Source organism: Balaenoptera physalus, assembly GCF_965194825.1.
Source record: "Balaenoptera physalus genome assembly, chromosome: 17".
Lineage (NCBI taxonomy): Eukaryota > Metazoa > Chordata > Mammalia > Artiodactyla > Balaenopteridae > Balaenoptera > Balaenoptera physalus.
The window spans coordinates 63,937,725-63,945,914 of NC_138895.1; positions in this window are offsets into that span (position 1 = coordinate 63,937,725).

The window sequence follows — 8,190 nt, forward strand, 5'->3', positions numbered from 1 at the left end:
CTGGTGTTCATAAGTTTGTGTGTCCTCTTCCACACTTGATCGAGCTGACCCATATAACAAATAGAATACTAATACTATGGAAATGATGGCATGTACCTTCTGAAGCTAGGTCCTAAAAAAAAGTAGCTTCCATCTTGCTCTCTTTTGGATCACTTGTTCTTGGGGGAAGCCATCTCCCATGTCATGAGGCTATTTAAGTAGCTCTATGAAGAATTCCACGTGGAGAGGAAAGGAAGCCTACTGCCAACAGCCCACATCATCTTACTTGCAATGTGAGTGAGCCATCTTGGAAGTGGATCCGCTAACCCTGCTCAAGCCTTCTGATGACTGCAACCCAGCCAACATCTTGACTGTGATTTCATGGGAGGCAGAACCACTCAGGTAAGTCACTCCTGAATTCCTGACCCATGGAAACCATGTGAGATAAATGTTTGTTGTTGTAAGCAACTAAGTTTTGCAGTAATTTGTTATGCAGCAATACCACTAATACAATAATGGAAAAGTTTAAAATATCAAATATGACCTTGTGACCAATTACATAAATTATGCCTCTAACAGCTATGAATATTTTCTTCCTAGTTATGTGTATATGTATCTATAGCTATATGCATATATGTATATATAGTACACATATGTACACATATATTATGTAAATGTTATACATATATAAATATATGTGCATATACATTATATGTACATATACAATATATGTTATGTGTAAAAGAATCATACACTCACACATATATACTATTTTCTTTTTTTCTCCTCCTTTCCCTAATTATTTTATACAGGTGGTTTTTTTTTTTGTTTTCTTTTTGGCTGCATTGGGTCTTCGTTGCTGCGTGCAGGCTTTCTGTAGTTGCGGCGAGCGGGGACTACTCTTCCTTGCGGTGCGCGGGCTTCTCATTGCAGTGGCTTCTCTTGTTGTGGAGTGCAGGCTCTAGGTGCACGGGCTTCAGTAGTTGTAGCACATGGGCTCAGTAGTTGTGGCTCACGGGCTTAGCTGCTCCACAGCATGTGGGATCTTCCCGGACCAGGGCTCGAACCCATGTCCCCTGCATTGGCAGGCGGATTCTTAACCACTGTGCCACCAGGGAAGCCCCAAGTATTTTTTAAATTTTTTTTTTGAAGTATAGTTGATTTACAATGTTGTATTAATTCCTGCTGTATAGCAAAGTGACTCTGTTATACACACATATACATTCTTTTTTATATTCTTTTCCACTATGGTTTATCCCAGTATATTGAATATAGTTCCCTGTGCTATACAGTAGGACCTTGTTGTTTATCATTCTATACATAACAGTTTGCATCTACTAATCCCAAACTCCCAGTCCATCCCTCCCCCACCGCCTACAAGTGTTTTTTATCTGCGGTTAACTTTACCATTTGGTCTTCAGAAACAGAATTTCAGCTGGGACTGAGATTGAAATTGAGGGGTAATTAACATAACCTAAAGACAGCTACAATGACCATTAGGATTTTGCATCTTCTCATTTTGTGAAGAGTGTGAGAATACCTTCATTTGTATGAAGGACAGTTGCATCATGTTAGGTGAAACAGGGAGTTAATTGTTTGAAAGTTTAAATGTGTAAAGAAGGGTGCATACGGATGCTGAGTAGCCAAAGGGGTGGACTGTGCCAGCTCCAAGCCCACCTTTCTATGCTCTACGTTGTGGCACTGGAGCTGGAACTCTGCAAACCACAATTCTCTGGTGGCAGCTTTTTTGTAGATTCTGCCACTGAGGGGCACTAAGGCAGGACCTGGAAAGAGGAGGGAAGAAGACAGGACATGCTTCTTCCTGTGAGCTTACTGTAGACTCCCTGACTGCTTGGGGTTCTTGCGAGTGTCACTTCTTCACTCTAGCAGCTGCAGTTTCTTACTAACACGGTCCCTGAATCCAATTTGCAACACTTGCAGAAACAGCTTTATTGCATCCACCCCTGTCCCCCCACCAGAGAGCCAGACACCAGCACTAAGGGGCTGGAGCCCATTCTGCTGAGATGTGTGTGGGTACCAGATGCATGGGGCCCCTCCTCTGAGCTGAGAGACGTCTGCACCAATGGATTGGAGTTTACCTTCTCCGAGGTTTCAACTCCAAGGGCTGCTTCTCCACACTTCTGTTTTAGTAATTCTCACCTCTTCCATTTTATCCCCTTGCTTTAAGGGCAGAAGCTGCTTCCTGCAGTTGCTATACCTCCAGGAGCTTTAGGGTTCTCTTTCTACCTATTTAGGGTCCTGGTTAACAACTTGATACTTAATTAATACATGTTTATATTACATTATCTCTTTCACATGACTGGTGTGGTTTTCCGCCCCCGACTAGGCCCTGTTCTAATACAACGTTTCCAATTAGCCAGGCCTGATTCAGGTGTTCATTCTGGCACTAGGGGGGAGGAGGTCAGCTCTACTCAAATTATATAGACTGAGAGTGGATAAGGGATAGTCCTTATCAAAGAAAAAAATGGGGTACTATTATAAAGAGAGGTGAGAAGGGATCAGGCAAAAAAATCACATCTAAGCATTAACATAATCTTTAAAGATTATAAAAGAAGAAGTTTTCACAACCTTTTTCTCCCCTACAAAGACCGCCCAAATAAAATTATTGTGAAGATGAAAAGACAAATGGAAATTACATGCCATTTCATACCCACTAGGATGGGTTATAATTAAATAGACAAGAAATAACAAGTGTTGTCAAGGATGCAGAGAAATTGGAACCCACATACATTGCTGGTGGGAGTGTAAAATGGTGCAGCTGCTTTGGTAAACAGTCTGGCAGTTCCTCAAATGCTTAAACATAAAATTACTGTATTATCCAGCAATTCCTTTCCTAGGTATATACCCAAGAGAAATGAAAGCATATGTCCACACAAAATCTGAACACAAAAATTCATAGCAGCATTATTTATAATACCAAAAAGTGGAGACAATCCAAATATCCATTAAGTGATGAATGGATAAATAAAATGTGGTATACCCATATAATTTATCTGGCAATAAAAAGAAATGAAATACCAATACATACTACAACATGAATGAATCTTGGAAATACGCTAAGTGAAAGAAACCAGTCACAAAGTATCATATATTGTGTGATTCCATTTATATGAAATGTTTAAAATGGGCAAATCTATAGAGACAGAAAGTGGATACCTAGGGGCTAGAAGAGATGACAGGCGGATAGGGGGTAAGGGGTGCAAGGTTTCTTTTAGAGTAATGAAATATTCTACAGTTGACTATGGTGATTAGGTGTACAATAATGTGAATATATTAAACGATTGAATCTGTATACTTTAAATGGGTGAATTGTGTTATGTAAATTATATCTCAATAAAGCTGTTAAAGTATATATACACCGTAGGTATACAATACATACTTATTCATGAATTAGTCATACAACCAAGTGGATTGAACAAAATATACTTCTGCACTCTAGATGTTTTTAAGGGGCAGCTAAAGAAAAAAAGAAAATGTACGAACTGTTTCCAATTTCTTTAAAGGAAAAAAAAATTACTGACAAGCTCTCTGGGTGCTGATATTTCATTTCTTTTTCTCCGGTGAATTAACCCCTAGTGGCTCTCTGCCAGCTTGCTCATGCCCACTGTCCACTCCCTGACGTATTCAGAAAGATGCCATCGTGCCCTTTAGTTGCCAAGATGTTACAGATTATCTAAACCTTTCCACAGGTAGTAAATGCTGAAAAGGTACATCTTCCAAATGCTCATCACTTTGCACATTATTGTACAAAGATATTTAGTTCAACCTGATGTGAAAATGACAATCCCCATGTAATGAAATATTTTTAATCTCCAAAACTGAATTAGCAAATGTCAGTATTTTACATGGTGAGCAACACGGGCATGGTGCCGTTTAGCTGTATGATGTAATAATGTTCATACTGGCACTTAAGAGAGTTTTCTACATTCAGAAAGAGGAGGGCATGAAAGGAAACTGTCCAGGAGTGGCATGGACGTTTAGAAGAGCCATGTTTGTTGTTAGCATGTGCTGTCCACATTGGTGTCCCTTAAAATGGTGGTGAGCCCAAACAGCTGGGCAGGTAGATAGCATCCCTGATCGTGAAGAATTCCGGGTTCTTATGTCTCATCATCATTCCCTCAAACAATGCATTTAGACACGTAGAGCTATCCCTAGGCTTTTCTTTGGTTGAAGTTCAAAGAAAATGATCATATTTTACCCTTGTTTTCTAGCAGTACTTGATGTCATTTCTGGCACCTAGGTGCTTACTAAATGTTGAGTGAGTGAGTGAGTGAATGAATGAATGAATCAAATTGGATGAAATGAATTCTATTATTATCACCTGTATTCCAGGGTCTCTAGCCTTCCTGACTCATGACTGTCAGTATCACGCTGTTTCTTTTACATGTGACAAAATAGGGCCCATCTACCTTTACTTGCCATTATAGCACATACAGTGCTCCATTGAGCACTTTGGCATTTGGAAATAACCAGTAGTTAGAATAAAGAATCTAACATTTTGGTGAAAAGGAAGAAATATTTAGAAATATGTTTGGCAAAATATCGTGTATCCTAACTGAAATATTGTTAATTTCATATACCTCTAAAAGTTATTGACTACTTTTCCCATCACTCTGTTATGAATTATTCTAAAGTGACAATGTATGTGTCTGGGGCGCATTGAGTGTGCGCACTTTGTTGCACATAAGACATTCTTTGTTAGAAAAAGTGCGGTTATAGTGCACGGCTACCTATGGGGCCCATTCATCTATTCTGAAGCTCTGTTTCTTAGAGGACATCGCTAATTCCCAGAGGACAGAGATACACTATATCTTTCTTTTCCATCTCTGTCAACCAAAAGAAAAGCCGATTGTAAGGGAGCATTCATCTAACCGCATTCAAAGGTGCTGTCTGATTCAGTGTCCTTCCTACTCTGTCATTATCTTTTGCACTGAAACACACTCTGCTCTGACATCCTGAAAAGACAATTTCGTACCATCCCTCATTATTTCTCACTGCAGTGAGAAAGTACTTTAGTCTCTTTGGATGTAATGTCCTTTCATCATGTATTGTTACCTGGTCCCTACCATGTTCTGGCTAAACACACTCTGGACCACCTGAGATTTTGGGGGTGACTTTGGAGAAGTAACAAAAGGAGCAGAAGAAAGTGACTTCGCTAAAACTGGAAAAGGAAAAGGGAATTCAGAAATATGTATATACACAATCAGGACGAGAAGCAGAATGCTGCGGGGCAGTGGTTCTTAGCTCTGACTGTGCATCAGAATCATGGGGAATAGTAAAAACAATGAAAGATGCCCAAATCCCACCCGAGAGATTTAGATTCCTTTAGTCAGGTGAGAGATCCAAGCATTTGTGTAAATTAAATGTTCCTCACGTGTTTCTAATGTGCAGCCAGATTGAGAACCTCTGGCGTAAAAAAGAACTTGGGTTTGGGAGTCAGGCAATTCTAGGTCCAATCAAATGGGGCTTCTCTCAGCCTCAGTTTTTTTAATGGGTAAAATAGGGTAAATATGGATTGTAAATAAGATAGTGTCTGGCCCTTAGTATATGTTCGATAAACAGTGCACAGCTTACAATGGAATACCATGCAGCCAATAAAACTCGTATTTTCGATGGCTACTTAATGATCCAAGAAAACAAATGTTTGTTCCCTTGCCCCCATTCTCTCTCTTTTCCTGCACTGCCAACTTCTGCAGGTACATGCCTAGGTCCTACCTTCCTTCCTAAGGACAACACAATTCAGAGCAGTCTTTCTCATCTCTTGGTTGCAAATTGTTTTCTCATGAGATCTTTCAGAAAATCAAATGAGAATCTCTAAGGGAGGTGCCTGGGCTTCTGAATATTTTAAAAGCTCCCCAAGTGATTCTAATATGAAATCAGGGTTCAAAAGCACTTAATGGAACAGTGGATCTCAAACTCTGGTGTGCATAAGACTCATTTGGAGATTTTACTAGAACTCAGATTTCTGGGTCTTAATCTCAGAGAGTCTGATTCAGTAGGTCTGGGGTAGGGCTCAGAATCTGCATTTTTAACAAACTCTCGGCTCCTAAGACCAGGAGAATCAGCATCAGCTGGGAGCTTGTTAGAAATGAAAATTGAAGAGCCCTACCCCAGAACTACCAATCAGAATCTCTGGGGGTGGGGTCTAAGAATCTCTGTAACAAGCTCTCCAGGTGATCCTAACCCATGGTAAACTTTAGGAACCACGCATTAGATGAGGAGAGAACGCCAAAGCAAGACGAAGGCCTCCACCAGGAATCTGGGAAGGTCACCAAGACTTCAAATGTCCAACCTGGGAACCGGAGTCTGAGGCTAGAGCCAGAGAAAGCACAAGGAGTAAGTATAAGGGAGAAGTGGGTCTTCTAAGGAAACTCTGGTGACATTGCCAAACCAAGGGGAACAAATGTTAGATAAAAACATAGCCATCCCCTACAAATATGGAGGGGAATATGGAATTATGGCGTTTGTTTTTGAGGATGAAACAAAATGATGCAGGCACAAGTGTTCTTCAGTGAGTGTCTGGCACATAAGTATTTAGTGAGTTATATGAATTATTTTTTATTAAAGTAGCATTGGGGCAATCAGTTTAATTATATTAGGAAATATAACCTTTGTGCTTTATGTTTCTGGTGTTAAACGTTTAAAGAAAATAATTTAGGTGATACAAACAAACTTTAACACCTCATGAAGTGGACAGTCCCCTTTTAGAGAACTGCAAAATGGGGTGAAAGGCAGAAAACATTTATAGGATAAAGAATAAGGAACAAGGAAGAGAAAAATGGAAAACATCTGATTGGCTGGGACCACTTAGTCGACCTTGTTTGGGGTGAGAAGGAACAAGGAAATACGTATAGAGCCCAGAGTTGGCTTGGAGTTGCGGTTTGGCTGATTGGATATACTGCGTTTCTGGTCAAGCAGAGCATTTACAGGGACACAAAAATTATCTAAGCTTTGGTTTGCTGACGTGGCACCCTGGGGAGGAGCCACTCCATCTTGGGCCTAGAAATTTATTTCAACACTGGGTTTTATGATTAGGTGTGTTACTGACCAGGGTTCTTTGCCTCCTTAGGCAATAGAAATTGATCAGAGGCCAGACGAGAAATTCAGGCAAGGCTTTATTGGGACCCCTGCTGCAGCAGCGGGGAGCGAGATCAAACAATAGGTTCTCTTGCTTGCTTGCTCCCCGAGGGGGGGCAAGCTTGTTCCTTATATGCGGTGAGGGTAGGGGTGTGTCCAGGGGTCGGGCTGGAGGGTGGCTCAGGGGCTTTGCCCACCCCTTAGGTGGTGGTGTGTGCAGGGGGCATGCGCAGGACCCTGCTTTTGCTGCTGACCCCGTGTTTTGCTCCGAGCTCTTGAAAAGTAGCAGTTGGGTTTTTTGGTCTCTTTCTATCTTTTGTCCAGAATTTGCCCTAACTGCTGCATGCATGCAGTTATTTTTAGTCCCACATAGTTTCCTTGTATTTTGTCGCTCGACGTGTACCCAGGTGCAGGCACTGCAGCAAAGGGGCCCAGGTCCCAGCCTGTCTCAGGTATACTGGCCATCTCAATTTAATTTTTGTGTTTGGAGTGACTTATGGATCAAATTTTATTTTTCTTCTATGTAGGTATATGTAGTTGTTAAAGCAGCCTTTTTTTTTTTTTTTTTTTACAAATTTCCTTCCAGTTTTTTTTTTTTTTTTAATTATTATTTATTTTTGGCTGTGTTGGGTCTTCATTTCTGTGCGAGGGCTTTCTCTAGTTGCGGCAAGCGGGGGCCACTCTTCATCGCGGTGCGCGGGCCTCTCACTATCGCGGCCTCTCGTTGCGGAGCACAGGCTCCAGATGGCGCAGGCTCAGTAGTTGTGGCTCACGGGCCTAGTTGCTCCGCGGCATGTGGGATCTTCGCAGACCAGGGCTCGAACCCGTGTCCCCTGCATTGGCAGGCAGATTCTCAACCACTGCGCCACCAGGGAAGACCCTTCCAGTTGTTTTTACTGAATTAAAATTTTGTCATAAAATGCATCTTCATTGTAAAAAAAAAAAAAAAAATCAAATACAGAGTTTATAAAGTAAAAAATGAAAGTTCCTGTCCTCTCCCTAACCGTCCCCCACCCCAACTCCTACAACCACCTTGCCAAATCATATTCTTCAGAGACAGACATTGTTTATGCTCTTTTCATGCAAACTCTCTCAGGCTTTTTCCTCTATAGG